Source organism: Azolla caroliniana, unplaced genomic scaffold (assembly GCF_043228905.1).
Source record: "Azolla caroliniana isolate FFs.n. ecotype wild unplaced genomic scaffold, voAzoCaro1.0.p SCAF_20, whole genome shotgun sequence".
In the NCBI taxonomy this organism is placed as follows: domain Eukaryota; kingdom Viridiplantae; phylum Streptophyta; class Polypodiopsida; order Salviniales; family Salviniaceae; genus Azolla; species Azolla caroliniana.
The window spans coordinates 957143-972281 of NW_028230455.1; the positions used below are offsets into that span (position 1 = coordinate 957143).

At 34.2% G+C, this 15139-nt stretch overlaps 20 non-coding genes across 20 annotated transcripts; all 20 read left to right on the top strand.

Annotated features, from left to right (window-relative positions):
* Nucleotides 1-45: 45 nt before the first annotated feature.
* TRNAG-UCC (transfer RNA glycine (anticodon UCC)) lies at nt 46-117 on the top strand. The gene has a single exon. It is a non-coding gene; the product is annotated as a tRNA-Gly (tRNA).
* Nucleotides 118-741: 624 nt separating this feature from the next.
* On the top strand, nt 742-813 carry TRNAG-UCC (transfer RNA glycine (anticodon UCC)). Its single transcript has one exon. It is a non-coding gene; the product is annotated as a tRNA-Gly (tRNA).
* Nucleotides 814-1454: 641 nt separating this feature from the next.
* TRNAG-UCC (transfer RNA glycine (anticodon UCC)) lies at nt 1455-1526 on the top strand. Its single transcript has one exon. It is a non-coding gene; the product is annotated as a tRNA-Gly (tRNA).
* Nucleotides 1527-2150: 624 nt separating this feature from the next.
* TRNAG-UCC (transfer RNA glycine (anticodon UCC)) lies at nt 2151-2222 on the top strand. The gene has a single exon. It is a non-coding gene; the product is annotated as a tRNA-Gly (tRNA).
* Nucleotides 2223-2863: 641 nt separating this feature from the next.
* Nucleotides 2864-2935, top strand: TRNAG-UCC (transfer RNA glycine (anticodon UCC)). Its single transcript has one exon. It is a non-coding gene; the product is annotated as a tRNA-Gly (tRNA).
* Nucleotides 2936-3559: 624 nt separating this feature from the next.
* TRNAG-UCC (transfer RNA glycine (anticodon UCC)) lies at nt 3560-3631 on the top strand. Its single transcript has one exon. It is a non-coding gene; the product is annotated as a tRNA-Gly (tRNA).
* A 641-nt stretch (nt 3632-4272) lies between these two features.
* On the top strand, nt 4273-4344 carry TRNAG-UCC (transfer RNA glycine (anticodon UCC)). Its single transcript has one exon. It is a non-coding gene; the product is annotated as a tRNA-Gly (tRNA).
* A 624-nt stretch (nt 4345-4968) lies between these two features.
* Nucleotides 4969-5040, top strand: TRNAG-UCC (transfer RNA glycine (anticodon UCC)). The gene has a single exon. It is a non-coding gene; the product is annotated as a tRNA-Gly (tRNA).
* A 641-nt stretch (nt 5041-5681) lies between these two features.
* Nucleotides 5682-5753, top strand: TRNAG-UCC (transfer RNA glycine (anticodon UCC)). The gene has a single exon. It is a non-coding gene; the product is annotated as a tRNA-Gly (tRNA).
* A 624-nt stretch (nt 5754-6377) lies between these two features.
* Nucleotides 6378-6449, top strand: TRNAG-UCC (transfer RNA glycine (anticodon UCC)). Its single transcript has one exon. It is a non-coding gene; the product is annotated as a tRNA-Gly (tRNA).
* A 641-nt stretch (nt 6450-7090) lies between these two features.
* Nucleotides 7091-7162, top strand: TRNAG-UCC (transfer RNA glycine (anticodon UCC)). The gene has a single exon. It is a non-coding gene; the product is annotated as a tRNA-Gly (tRNA).
* Nucleotides 7163-7786: 624 nt separating this feature from the next.
* On the top strand, nt 7787-7858 carry TRNAG-UCC (transfer RNA glycine (anticodon UCC)). Its single transcript has one exon. It is a non-coding gene; the product is annotated as a tRNA-Gly (tRNA).
* Nucleotides 7859-8499: 641 nt separating this feature from the next.
* On the top strand, nt 8500-8571 carry TRNAG-UCC (transfer RNA glycine (anticodon UCC)). Its single transcript has one exon. It is a non-coding gene; the product is annotated as a tRNA-Gly (tRNA).
* Nucleotides 8572-9195: 624 nt separating this feature from the next.
* On the top strand, nt 9196-9267 carry TRNAG-UCC (transfer RNA glycine (anticodon UCC)). Its single transcript has one exon. It is a non-coding gene; the product is annotated as a tRNA-Gly (tRNA).
* A 641-nt stretch (nt 9268-9908) lies between these two features.
* TRNAG-UCC (transfer RNA glycine (anticodon UCC)) lies at nt 9909-9980 on the top strand. The gene has a single exon. It is a non-coding gene; the product is annotated as a tRNA-Gly (tRNA).
* Nucleotides 9981-10621: 641 nt separating this feature from the next.
* TRNAG-UCC (transfer RNA glycine (anticodon UCC)) lies at nt 10622-10693 on the top strand. The gene has a single exon. It is a non-coding gene; the product is annotated as a tRNA-Gly (tRNA).
* A 780-nt stretch (nt 10694-11473) lies between these two features.
* TRNAG-UCC (transfer RNA glycine (anticodon UCC)) lies at nt 11474-11545 on the top strand. Its single transcript has one exon. It is a non-coding gene; the product is annotated as a tRNA-Gly (tRNA).
* A 2066-nt stretch (nt 11546-13611) lies between these two features.
* On the top strand, nt 13612-13683 carry TRNAG-UCC (transfer RNA glycine (anticodon UCC)). The gene has a single exon. It is a non-coding gene; the product is annotated as a tRNA-Gly (tRNA).
* Nucleotides 13684-14324: 641 nt separating this feature from the next.
* On the top strand, nt 14325-14396 carry TRNAG-UCC (transfer RNA glycine (anticodon UCC)). Its single transcript has one exon. It is a non-coding gene; the product is annotated as a tRNA-Gly (tRNA).
* Nucleotides 14397-15036: 640 nt separating this feature from the next.
* On the top strand, nt 15037-15108 carry TRNAG-UCC (transfer RNA glycine (anticodon UCC)). The gene has a single exon. It is a non-coding gene; the product is annotated as a tRNA-Gly (tRNA).
* The last annotated feature ends 31 nt before the right edge of the window (nt 15109-15139 follow it).

A 15139-nucleotide genomic window follows, 5' to 3' on the forward strand; every position in this document is an offset into this window, starting at 1 on the left:
CTATTTTATGTTTCTCATAAGATTCCACAGAAGTGGATGGAAATTGCGCTTGTAGTCCAACGGTTAGGATAATTGCCTTCCAAGCAATAGACCCGAGTTCAACTCTCGGCAAGCGCATACCATGTTATTTCAACCAGTACTCACGATCTACAATAGAAATCTATTGAAGTCCCTGTCATAATGTTACGTTCTTCGACAGTTTCATTAGCAAAGGTTTAAATGTCTCCAACAAATTGATGTCCTATAAATATTTTGTGCAAAAACCGTTTTAATAAACTAGTTTCCTTTTTATCTTATACGAAACATAGTGTCACCTTTTGGTCGCTCACATAAAACATTGAAAACATTAATGACTCAGGTTTGATATGAGCCGTACAAATCAGGATATTTTCCTTCAATGCAATAACCAATATTTCAATATTCCGCAAGTGCAAGCTATGTCCTTTAGAGCGATTATCGAATTGGATAGAGAAAATGTATTCGATAGATTCGAGAATATAAGATTGTTGAATGATTTTCATAATTAGATTGTAAGAACAAGAGATAAAAATGAATTAATTTGTTGATTAGCTTACAAAGCTTGGTTTTGTGGATTTCTTTCATTTGTATGCGAGAAGGAAGTAAGGTGCAGTTTTTATTCGTACAAGTATAGGACTCCCATAATTATGCGACTACTCAACAATAATTTTATCTTGCCTATTTTATGTTTCTCATAAGATTCCACAGAAGTGGATGGAAATTGCGCTTGTAGTCCAACGGTTAGGATAATTGCTTTCCAAGCAATAGACCTGAGTTCAACTCTCGGCAAGCGCATACCATGTTATTTCAACCAGTACTCACGATCTACAACAGAAATTTGTTGAAGTCCCTATCGTAATGTTACGTTCTTCGACAATTTCATTAGCAGAGGTTTAAATGTCTCCAACTAATTGATGTCCTATAAATATTTTGTGCAAAAACCGTTTGAATAAACAAGATTCCTTTTTATCTTATAAGAAACAAAGCGTCACCGTCTGGTCGCTCACATAGAACATAGAAAACATCAAGGAGTCAGGTTTGATATGAGATATTTGTGCGGCTTTAGCCTTACAAATAGGATATTTTTCTTGAAAGCAATAACCAACATTTCAATATTCCGCAAGCGCAAGCTATGTCCTTTACAGCGATACTCGAATTGGATAGACAAAATGTATTCGAAAGATTCGAGAATATAAAATTGTTGAATGACTCTCATAATTAGTTATTAAGAACAAGAGATAAAAATAAATTAATCTGTTGATTAGCTTACATAGCTTGGTTTTGTTGATTTCTTTCATTTGTATGCGAGAAGAAACTAAGGTTCAGTTTTTATTCGTACAGGTATAGGACTCCCATAATTATGCGACTACTCAACAATAATTTTATCTTGCCTATTTTATGTTTCTCATAAGATTCCACAGAAGTGGATGGAAATTGCGCTTGTAGTCCAACGGTTAGGATAATTGCCTTCCAAGCAATAGACCCGAGTTCAACTCTCGGCAAGCGCATACCATGTTATTTCAACCAGTACTCACGATCTACAATAGAAATCTATTGAAGTCCCTGTCGTAATGTTACGTTCTTCGACAGTTTCATTAGCAAAGGTTTAAATGTCTCCAACAAATTGATGTCCTATAAATATTTTGTGCAAAAACCGTTTTAATAAACTAGTTTCCTTTTTATCTTATACGAAACATAGTGTCACCTTTTGGTCGCTCACATAAAACATTGAAAACATTAATGACTCAGGTTTGATATGAGCCGTACAAATCAGGATATTTTCCTTCAATGCAATAACCAATATTTCAATATTCCGCAAGTGCAAGCTATGTCCTTTAGAGCGATTATCGAATTGGATAGAGAAAATGTATTCGATAGATTCGAGAATATAAGATTGTTGAATGATTTTCATAATTAGATTGTAAGAACAAGAGATAAAAATGAATTAATTTGTTGATTAGCTTACAAAGCTTGGTTTTGTGGATTTCTTTCATTTGTATGCGAGAAGGAAGTAAGGTGCAGTTTTTATTCGTACAAGTATAGGACTCCCATAATTATGCGACTACTCAACAATAATTTTATCTTGCCTATTTTATGTTTCTCATAAGATTCCACAGAAGTGGATGGAAATTGCGCTTGTAGTCCAACGGTTAGGATAATTGCTTTCCAAGCAATAGACCTGAGTTCAACTCTCGGCAAGCGCATACCATGTTATTTCAACCAGTACTCACGATCTACAACAGAAATTTGTTGAAGTCCCTATCGTAATGTTACGTTCTTCGACAATTTCATTAGCAGAGGTTTAAATGTCTCCAACTAATTGATGTCCTATAAATATTTTGTGCAAAAACCGTTTGAATAAACAAGATTCCTTTTTATCTTATAAGAAACAAAGCGTCACCGTCTGGTCGCTCACATAGAACATAGAAAACATCAAGGAGTCAGGTTTGATATGAGATATTTGTGCGGCTTTAGCCTTACAAATAGGATATTTTTCTTGAAAGCAATAACCAACATTTCAATATTCCGCAAGCGCAAGCTATGTCCTTTACAGCGATACTCGAATTGGATAGACAAAATGTATTCGAAAGATTCGAGAATATAAAATTGTTCAATGACTTTCATAAGTAGATTGTAAGAACACGAGATCAAATTGAATTAATCTGATGATTAGCTTACATGGATTGTTTTTGTGGATTTCTTTCATTTGTATGCGAGAAGAAAGTAAGGTTCAGTTTTTATTCGTACAGGTATAGGACTCCCATAATTATGCGACTACTCAACAATAATTTTATCTTGCCTATTTTATGTTTCTCATAAGATTCCACAGAAGTGGATGGAAATTGCGCTTGTAGTCCAACGGTTAGGATAATTGCCTTCCAAGCAATAGACCCGAGTTCAACTCTCGGCAAGCGCATACCATGTTATTTCAACCAGTACTCACGATCTACAATAGAAATCTATTGAAGTCCCTGTCATAATGTTACGTTCTTCGACAGTTTCATTAGCAAAGGTTTAAATGTCTCCAACAAATTGATGTCCTATAAATATTTTGTGCAAAAACCGTTTTAATAAACTAGTTTCCTTTTTATCTTATACGAAACATAGTGTCACCTTTTGGTCGCTCACATAAAACATTGAAAACATTAATGACTCAGGTTTGATATGAGCCGTACAAATCAGGATATTTTCCTTCAATGCAATAACCAATATTTCAATATTCCGCAAGTGCAAGCTATGTCCTTTAGAGCGATTATCGAATTGGATAGAGAAAATGTATTCGATAGATTCGAGAATATAAGATTGTTGAATGATTTTCATAATTAGATTGTAAGAACAAGAGATAAAAATGAATTAATTTGTTGATTAGCTTACAAAGCTTGGTTTTGTGGATTTCTTTCATTTGTATGCGAGAAGGAAGTAAGGTGCAGTTTTTATTCGTACAAGTATAGGACTCCCATAATTATGCGACTACTCAACAATAATTTTATCTTGCCTATTTTATGTTTCTCATAAGATTCCACAGAAGTGGATGGAAATTGCGCTTGTAGTCCAACGGTTAGGATAATTGCTTTCCAAGCAATAGACCTGAGTTCAACTCTCGGCAAGCGCATACCATGTTATTTCAACCAGTACTCACGATCTACAACAGAAATTTGTTGAAGTCCCTATCGTAATGTTACGTTCTTCGACAATTTCATTAGCAGAGGTTTAAATGTCTCCAACTAATTGATGTCCTATAAATATTTTGTGCAAAAACCGTTTGAATAAACAAGATTCCTTTTTATCTTATAAGAAACAAAGCGTCACCGTCTGGTCGCTCACATAGAACATAGAAAACATCAAGGAGTCAGGTTTGATATGAGATATTTGTGCGGCTTTAGCCTTACAAATAGGATATTTTTCTTGAAAGCAATAACCAACATTTCAATATTCCGCAAGCGCAAGCTATGTCCTTTACAGCGATACTCGAATTGGATAGACAAAATGTATTCGAAAGATTCGAGAATATAAAATTGTTGAATGACTCTCATAATTAGTTATTAAGAACAAGAGATAAAAATAAATTAATCTGTTGATTAGCTTACATAGCTTGGTTTTGTTGATTTCTTTCATTTGTATGCGAGAAGAAACTAAGGTTCAGTTTTTATTCGTACAGGTATAGGACTCCCATAATTATGCGACTACTCAACAATAATTTTATCTTGCCTATTTTATGTTTCTCATAAGATTCCACAGAAGTGGATGGAAATTGCGCTTGTAGTCCAACGGTTAGGATAATTGCCTTCCAAGCAATAGACCCGAGTTCAACTCTCGGCAAGCGCATACCATGTTATTTCAACCAGTACTCACGATCTACAATAGAAATCTATTGAAGTCCCTGTCGTAATGTTACGTTCTTCGACAGTTTCATTAGCAAAGGTTTAAATGTCTCCAACAAATTGATGTCCTATAAATATTTTGTGCAAAAACCGTTTTAATAAACTAGTTTCCTTTTTATCTTATACGAAACATAGTGTCACCTTTTGGTCGCTCACATAAAACATTGAAAACATTAATGACTCAGGTTTGATATGAGCCGTACAAATCAGGATATTTTCCTTCAATGCAATAACCAATATTTCAATATTCCGCAAGTGCAAGCTATGTCCTTTAGAGCGATTATCGAATTGGATAGAGAAAATGTATTCGATAGATTCGAGAATATAAGATTGTTGAATGATTTTCATAATTAGATTGTAAGAACAAGAGATAAAAATGAATTAATTTGTTGATTAGCTTACAAAGCTTGGTTTTGTGGATTTCTTTCATTTGTATGCGAGAAGGAAGTAAGGTGCAGTTTTTATTCGTACAAGTATAGGACTCCCATAATTATGCGACTACTCAACAATAATTTTATCTTGCCTATTTTATGTTTCTCATAAGATTCCACAGAAGTGGATGGAAATTGCGCTTGTAGTCCAACGGTTAGGATAATTGCTTTCCAAGCAATAGACCTGAGTTCAACTCTCGGCAAGCGCATACCATGTTATTTCAACCAGTACTCACGATCTACAACAGAAATTTGTTGAAGTCCCTATCGTAATGTTACGTTCTTCGACAATTTCATTAGCAGAGGTTTAAATGTCTCCAACTAATTGATGTCCTATAAATATTTTGTGCAAAAACCGTTTGAATAAACAAGATTCCTTTTTATCTTATAAGAAACAAAGCGTCACCGTCTGGTCGCTCACATAGAACATAGAAAACATCAAGGAGTCAGGTTTGATATGAGATATTTGTGCGGCTTTAGCCTTACAAATAGGATATTTTTCTTGAAAGCAATAACCAACATTTCAATATTCCGCAAGCGCAAGCTATGTCCTTTACAGCGATACTCGAATTGGATAGACAAAATGTATTCGAAAGATTCGAGAATATAAAATTGTTGAATGACTCTCATAATTAGTTATTAAGAACAAGAGATAAAAATAAATTAATCTGTTGATTAGCTTACATAGCTTGGTTTTGTTGATTTCTTTCATTTGTATGCGAGAAGAAACTAAGGTTCAGTTTTTATTCGTACAGGTATAGGACTCCCATAATTATGCGACTACTCAACAATAATTTTATCTTGCCTATTTTATGTTTCTCATAAGATTCCACAGAAGTGGATGGAAATTGCGCTTGTAGTCCAACGGTTAGGATAATTGCCTTCCAAGCAATAGACCCGAGTTCAACTCTCGGCAAGCGCATACCATGTTATTTCAACCAGTACTCACGATCTACAATAGAAATCTATTGAAGTCCCTGTCGTAATGTTACGTTCTTCGACAGTTTCATTAGCAAAGGTTTAAATGTCTCCAACAAATTGATGTCCTATAAATATTTTGTGCAAAAACCGTTTTAATAAACTAGTTTCCTTTTTATCTTATACGAAACATAGTGTCACCTTTTGGTCGCTCACATAAAACATTGAAAACATTAATGACTCAGGTTTGATATGAGCCGTACAAATCAGGATATTTTCCTTCAATGCAATAACCAATATTTCAATATTCCGCAAGTGCAAGCTATGTCCTTTAGAGCGATTATCGAATTGGATAGAGAAAATGTATTCGATAGATTCGAGAATATAAGATTGTTGAATGATTTTCATAATTAGATTGTAAGAACAAGAGATAAAAATGAATTAATTTGTTGATTAGCTTACAAAGCTTGGTTTTGTGGATTTCTTTCATTTGTATGCGAGAAGGAAGTAAGGTGCAGTTTTTATTCGTACAAGTATAGGACTCCCATAATTATGCGACTACTCAACAATAATTTTATCTTGCCTATTTTATGTTTCTCATAAGATTCCACAGAAGTGGATGGAAATTGCGCTTGTAGTCCAACGGTTAGGATAATTGCTTTCCAAGCAATAGACCTGAGTTCAACTCTCGGCAAGCGCATACCATGTTATTTCAACCAGTACTCACGATCTACAACAGAAATTTGTTGAAGTCCCTATCGTAATGTTACGTTCTTCGACAATTTCATTAGCAGAGGTTTAAATGTCTCCAACTAATTGATGTCCTATAAATATTTTGTGCAAAAACCGTTTGAATAAACAAGATTCCTTTTTATCTTATAAGAAACAAAGCGTCACCGTCTGGTCGCTCACATAGAACATAGAAAACATCAAGGAGTCAGGTTTGATATGAGATATTTGTGCGGCTTTAGCCTTACAAATAGGATATTTTTCTTGAAAGCAATAACCAACATTTCAATATTCCGCAAGCGCAAGCTATGTCCTTTACAGCGATACTCGAATTGGATAGACAAAATGTATTCGAAAGATTCGAGAATATAAAATTGTTGAATGACTCTCATAATTAGTTATTAAGAACAAGAGATAAAAATAAATTAATCTGTTGATTAGCTTACATAGCTTGGTTTTGTTGATTTCTTTCATTTGTATGCGAGAAGAAACTAAGGTTCAGTTTTTATTCGTACAGGTATAGGACTCCCATAATTATGCGACTACTCAACAATAATTTTATCTTGCCTATTTTATGTTTCTCATAAGATTCCACAGAAGTGGATGGAAATTGCGCTTGTAGTCCAACGGTTAGGATAATTGCCTTCCAAGCAATAGACCCGAGTTCAACTCTCGGCAAGCGCATACCATGTTATTTCAACCAGTACTCACGATCTACAATAGAAATCTATTGAAGTCCCTGTCGTAATGTTACGTTCTTCGACAGTTTCATTAGCAAAGGTTTAAATGTCTCCAACAAATTGATGTCCTATAAATATTTTGTGCAAAAACCGTTTTAATAAACTAGTTTCCTTTTTATCTTATACGAAACATAGTGTCACCTTTTGGTCGCTCACATAAAACATTGAAAACATTAATGACTCAGGTTTGATATGAGCCGTACAAATCAGGATATTTTCCTTCAATGCAATAACCAATATTTCAATATTCCGCAAGTGCAAGCTATGTCCTTTAGAGCGATTATCGAATTGGATAGAGAAAATGTATTCGATAGATTCGAGAATATAAGATTGTTGAATGATTTTCATAATTAGATTGTAAGAACAAGAGATAAAAATGAATTAATTTGTTGATTAGCTTACAAAGCTTGGTTTTGTGGATTTCTTTCATTTGTATGCGAGAAGGAAGTAAGGTGCAGTTTTTATTCGTACAAGTATAGGACTCCCATAATTATGCGACTACTCAACAATAATTTTATCTTGCCTATTTTATGTTTCTCATAAGATTCCACAGAAGTGGATGGAAATTGCGCTTGTAGTCCAACGGTTAGGATAATTGCTTTCCAAGCAATAGACCTGAGTTCAACTCTCGGCAAGCGCATACCATGTTATTTCAACCAGTACTCACGATCTACAACAGAAATTTGTTGAAGTCCCTATCGTAATGTTACGTTCTTCGACAATTTCATTAGCAGAGGTTTAAATGTCTCCAACTAATTGATGTCCTATAAATATTTTGTGCAAAAACCGTTTGAATAAACAAGATTCCTTTTTATCTTATAAGAAACAAAGCGTCACCGTCTGGTCGCTCACATAGAACATAGAAAACATCAAGGAGTCAGGTTTGATATGAGATATTTGTGCGGCTTTAGCCTTACAAATAGGATATTTTTCTTGAAAGCAATAACCAACATTTCAATATTCCGCAAGCGCAAGCTATGTCCTTTACAGCGATACTCGAATTGGATAGACAAAATGTATTCGAAAGATTCGAGAATATAAAATTGTTGAATGACTCTCATAATTAGTTATTAAGAACAAGAGATAAAAATAAATTAATCTGTTGATTAGCTTACATAGCTTGGTTTTGTTGATTTCTTTCATTTGTATGCGAGAAGAAACTAAGGTTCAGTTTTTATTCGTACAGGTATAGGACTCCCATAATTATGCGACTACTCAACAATAATTTTATCTTGCCTATTTTATGTTTCTCATAAGATTCCACAGAAGTGGATGGAAATTGCGCTTGTAGTCCAACGGTTAGGATAATTGCCTTCCAAGCAATAGACCCGAGTTCAACTCTCGGCAAGCGCATACCATGTTATTTCAACCAGTACTCACGATCTACAATAGAAATCTATTGAAGTCCCTGTCGTAATGTTACGTTCTTCGACAGTTTCATTAGCAAAGGTTTAAATGTCTCCAACAAATTGATGTCCTATAAATATTTTGTGCAAAAACCGTTTTAATAAACTAGTTTCCTTTTTATCTTATACGAAACATAGTGTCACCTTTTGGTCGCTCACATAAAACATTGAAAACATTAATGACTCAGGTTTGATATGAGCCGTACAAATCAGGATATTTTCCTTCAATGCAATAACCAATATTTCAATATTCCGCAAGTGCAAGCTATGTCCTTTAGAGCGATTATCGAATTGGATAGAGAAAATGTATTCGATAGATTCGAGAATATAAGATTGTTGAATGATTTTCATAATTAGATTGTAAGAACAAGAGATAAAAATGAATTAATTTGTTGATTAGCTTACAAAGCTTGGTTTTGTGGATTTCTTTCATTTGTATGCGAGAAGGAAGTAAGGTGCAGTTTTTATTCGTACAAGTATAGGACTCCCATAATTATGCGACTACTCAACAATAATTTTATCTTGCCTATTTTATGTTTCTCATAAGATTCCACAGAAGTGGATGGAAATTGCGCTTGTAGTCCAACGGTTAGGATAATTGCTTTCCAAGCAATAGACCTGAGTTCAACTCTCGGCAAGCGCATACCATGTTATTTCAACCAGTACTCACGATCTACAACAGAAATTTGTTGAAGTCCCTATCGTAATGTTACGTTCTTCGACAATTTCATTAGCAGAGGTTTAAATGTCTCCAACTAATTGATGTCCTATAAATATTTTGTGCAAAAACCGTTTGAATAAACAAGATTCCTTTTTATCTTATAAGAAACAAAGCGTCACCGTCTGGTCGCTCACATAGAACATAGAAAACATCAAGGAGTCAGGTTTGATATGAGATATTTGTGCGGCTTTAGCCTTACAAATAGGATATTTTTCTTGAAAGCAATAACCAACATTTCAATATTCCGCAAGGGCAAGCTATGTCCTTTACAGCGATACTCGAATTGGATAGACAAAATGTATTCGAAAGATTCGAGAATATAAAATTGTTGAATGACTCTCATAATTAGTTATTAAGAACAAGAGATAAAAATAAATTAATCTGTTGATTAGCTTACATAGCTTGGTTTTGTTGATTTCTTTCATTTGTATGCGAGAAGAAACTAAGGTTCAGTTTTTATTCGTACAGGTATAGGACTCCCATAATTATGCGACTACTCAACAATAATTTTATCTTGCCTATTGTAAGTTTCTCATAAGCTTCGACTCAAGAAGATGGAAATTGCGCTTGTAGTCCAACGGTTAGGATAATTGCCTTCCAAGCAATGGACCCGAGTTCAACTCTCGGCAAGCGCATATCATGTTATTTCAACCAGTACTCACGATCTAAAATAGAAATTTGTTGAAGTCCCTATCGTAATTTTACGTTCTTCGAGAGTTTCATTAGCAGAAGTTTAAATGTCTCCAACAAATTGATGTCCTATAAATATTTTGTGCAAAAACGGTTTGAATAAACTAGATTCCTTTTTATCTTATAAGAAACATAGCGTCACCTTCTGGTTGCTCACATAATACATTTATAATATTAAGGAGTCAGGTTTGATATGAGATATTTGTACGGCTTTCGCCGTACAATTAGGATATTTTTCTTGAATGCAATAACCAATGTTTCAATATTCCGCAAGTGCAAGCTATGTCCTTTAGAGCGATTATCGAATTGGATAGACAAAATGTATTCGATAGATTCGAGAATATAAAATTGTTGAATGAATTTCATAATTAGATTGTAAGAACAAGAGATAAAAATGAATTAATCTGTTGATTAGCTTACATAGCTTGGTTTTGTTGATTTCTTTCATTTGTATGTGAGAGAAAAGTAAGGTTCAGTTTTTATTCGTACAGGTATAGGACTCCTATAATTATGCGACTACTCAACAATAATTTTATTTTTCCTATTTCAAGTTTCTCATAAGCTTCGACTCAAGAAGATGGAAATTGCGCTTGTAGTCCAACGGTTAGGATAATTGCCTTCCAAGCAATAGACCCGAGTTCAACTCTCGGCAAGCGCATACCATGTTATTTCAACCAGGACTCACGATCTACAATAGAAATCTATTGAAGACCCTGTCGTAATGTTACTTTCTTCGACAGTTTCATTAGCAGAGGTTTAAATGTCTCCAACAAATTCATGTCCTATAAATATTTTGTGCAAAAACCGTCTGAATAAACTAGATTCCTTTTTATCTTATAAGAAACATAGCGTCACCTTCTGGTCGCTCACATAATACATAGAAAACATCAAGGAGTCAGGTTTGATATGAGATATTTGTGCGGCTTTAGCCGTACAAATAGGATATTTTTCTGGAAAGCAATATCCAACGTTTCAATATTCCGCAAGCGCAAGCTATGTCCTTTACAGCGATACTCGAATTGGATAGACAAAATGTATTCGAAAGATTCGAGAATATAAAATTGTTGAATGACTCTCATAATTAGATTGTAAGAATAAGAGATAAAAATGAATTAATCTGTTGATTAGATTACATAGCTTGGTTTTCTTGATTTCTTTCATTTGTATGCGAGAAGAAAGTAAGGTTCAGTTTTTATTCGATTGTTGAATGACTTTCATAATTAGATTGTAAGAACAAGAGATAAAAATGAATTAATTTGTTGATTAGCTTACAAAGCTTGGTTTTGTGGATTTCTTTCATTTGTATGCGAGAAGAAAGTAAGGTGCAGTTTTTATTCGTACAGGTATAGGACTCCCTCAATTATGCGACTACTCAACAATAATTTTATCTTGCCTATTTCAAGTTTCTCATAAGATACCACAGAAGTAGATGGAAATTGCGCTTGTAGTCCAACGGTTAGGATAATTGCCTTCCAAGCAATAGACCCGAGTTCAATTTTCGGCAAGCGCATACCATGTTATTTCAACCAGTACTCACGATCTACAACAGAAATTTATTGAAGTCCCTGTCGTAATGTTACGTTCTTCGACAGTTTCATTAGCAGAGGTTTAAATGTCTCCAACAAATTCATGTCCGATAAATATTTTGTGCAAAAACCGTTTGAATAAACTAGATTCCTTTTTATCTTATAAGAAACATAGCGTCACCTTCTGGTCGCTCACATAAAACATAGAAAACATCAAGGAGTCAGGTTTGATATGAGATATTTGTGTGGCTTTAGCCGTACAAATAGGATATTTTTTTGAAATCAATAACCAACGTTTCAATATTCCGCAAGCGCAAGCTATGTCCTTTACAGCGATACTCGAATTGGATAGACAAAATGTATTCGAAAGATTCGAGAATATAAAATTGTTGAATGACTCTCATAATTAGATTGTAAGAACAAGAGATAAAAATGAATTAATCTGTTGACTAGCTTACATAGCTTGGTTTTGTTGATTTCTTTCATTTGTATGCGAGAAGAAAGTAAGGTTCAGTTTTTATTCGTACAGGTATAGGACTCCCATAATTATGCGACTACTCAACAATAATTTTATCTTGCGTATTTTAAGTTTCTCATAAGCTTCGACTGAAGAAGATGGAAATTGCGCTTGTAGTTCAACGGTTAGGATAATTGCCTTCCAAGTAATAGACCCGACTTCAACTCTCGGCAAGCGCATACCATGTTATTTCAACCAGTACTCACAATCTAAAATAGAAATCTATTGAAGTCCCTGTCGTAATGTTACGTTCATCGACAGTTTCATTAGCAGAGGTTTAAATGTGTCCAACAAATTCATGTCCTATAAATATTTTGTGTAAAAACGGTTTTAATAAACTAGATTCCCTTTTATCTTATAATAAACATAGCGTCACCTTATGGTCGCTCACATAAAACATAGAAAACATCATGGAGTCAGGATTGATATGAGATATTTGTGCGGCTTTAGTCGTACAAATAGGATATTTTTCTTGAAAGCAATAACCAACGTTTCAATATTCCGCAAGCGCAAGCTATGTCCTTTACAGCGATACTCGAATTGGATAGACAAAATGTATTCGATAGATTCGAGAATATAAAATTGTTGAATGACTCTCATAATTAGATTATAAGAACAAGAGATAAAAATGAATTAATCTGTTGATTAGCTTACGTAGCTTGGTTTTGTTGATTTCTTTCATTTGTATGCGAGAAAAAAGTAAGGTTCAGTTTTTGTTCGTACAGGTATAGGACTCCCATAATTATGCGACTACTCAACAATAATTTTATCTTGCGTATTTTAAGTTTCTCATAAGCTTCGACTCAAGAAGATGGAAATTACGCTTGTAGTCCAACGGCTAGGATAATTGCCTTCCAAGCAATGGACCCGAGTTCAACTCTCCGCAAGCGCATACCATGTTATTTCAACCAGTACTCACGATCTAAAATAGAAATTTGTTGAAGTCCCTGTCGTAATGTTACGTTCTTCGACAGTTTCATTAGCAGAGGTTTAAATGTCTCCAACAAATTGATGTCCTATAAATATTTTGTGCAAAAACGGTTATAATAAACTAGATTCCTTCTTATCTTATAAGAAACATAACGTCACCTTCTTGTCGCTGACATAAAACATAGAAAACATTAACGACTTGGGTTTGATATTAGATATTTGTGCGGCTTTAGCCGTACAATTAGGATATTTTTCTTGAAAGCATTAACCAACGTTTCAATATTCCGCAAGGGCAAGCTATGACCTTTAAAGTGATACTCGAATTGGATAGAAAAAATGTATTCCATAGATTCGAGAATATAAAATTGTTGAATGACTTTCATAATTAGATTGTAAGAACAAGAGATAAAAATGATTTAATCTGTTGAATAGCCTACATAGCTTGGTTTTGTGGATTTCTTTCATTTGTATGCGAGAAGAAAGTAAGTTGCAGTTTTTATTCGTACAGGTATAGGACTCCCTTAATTATGCGACTACTCAACAATAATTTTATCTTGCCTATTTTAAGTTTCTCATCAAATTCCACAGAAGTAGATGAAAATTGCGCTTGTAGTCCAACGGTTAGGATAATTGCCTTCCAAGCAATAGACCCGAGTTCAACTCTCGGCAAGCGCATACCATGTTATTTCAACCAGTACTCACGATCTACAACAGAAATTTGTTGAAGTCCCTGTCGTAATTTTACGTTCTTCGAGAGTTTCATTAGCAGAGGTTTAAATGTCTCCAACAAATTGATGTCCTATAAATATTTTGTGCAAAAACCGTTTGAATAAACTAGATTCCTTTTAATCTTATAAGAAACATAGCGTCACCTTCTCGTCGCTCACATAATACATTTATAATATTAAGGAGTCAGGTTTGAATTGAGGTATTTGTACGGCTTTAGCCGTACAATCAGGATATTTTCCTTGAATGCAATAACCAATGTTTCAATATTCCGCAAGTGCAAGCTATGTCCTTTAGAGCGATTATCGAATTGGATAGAGAAAATGTATTCGATAGATTCGAGAATATAAGATTGTTGAATGACTTTCATAATTAGATTGTAAGAACAAGAGATAAAAATGAATTAATATGTTGATTAGCTTACAAAGCTTGGTTTTGTGGATTTCTTTCATTTGTATGCGAGAAGAAAGTAAGGTGCAATTTTTATCCGTACAGGTATAGGACTCCCTCAATTATGCGACTACTCAACAATAATTTTATCTTGCCTATTTCAAGTTTCTCATAAGATACCACAGAAGTAGATGGAAATTGCGCTTGTAGTCCAACGGTTAGGATAATTGCCTTCCAAGCAATAGACCAGAGTTCAATTCTCGGCAAGCGCATACCATGTTATTTCAACCAGTACTCACGATCTACAACAGAAATTTATTGAAGTCCCTGTCGTAATGTTACGTTCTTCGACAGTTTCATTAGCAGAGGTTTAAATGTCTCCAACAAATTCATGTCCTAGAAATATTTTGTGCAAAAACCGTTTGAATAAACTAGATTCCTTTTTATCTTATAAGAAACATAGCGTCACCTTCTGGTCGCTCACATAGAACATAGAAAACATCAAGGAGTCAAGTTTGATATGAGATATTTGTGTGGCTTTAGCCGTACAAATAGGATATTTTCTTGAAAGCAATAACCAACGTTTCAATATTCCGCAAGCGCAAGCTATGTCCTTTACAGCGATACTCGAATTGGATAGACAAAATGTATTCGAAAGATTCGAGAATATAAAATTGTTGAATGACTTTCATAATTAGATTGTAAGAACAAGAGATAAAAATGAATTAATCTGTTGACTAGCTTACATAGCTTGGTTTTGTTGATTTCTTTCATTTGTATGCGAGAAGAAAGTAAGGTTCAGTTTTTATTCGTACAGGTATAGGACTCCCATAATTATGTGACTACTCAACAATAATTTTATCTTGCCTATTTTAAGTTTCTCATAAGTTTCGACTCAAAAAGATGGAAATTGCGCTTGTAGTCCAACGGTTAGGATAATTGCCTTCCAAGTAATAGACCCGAGTTCAACTCTCGGCAAGCGCATACCATGTTATTTCAACCAGTACTCACAATC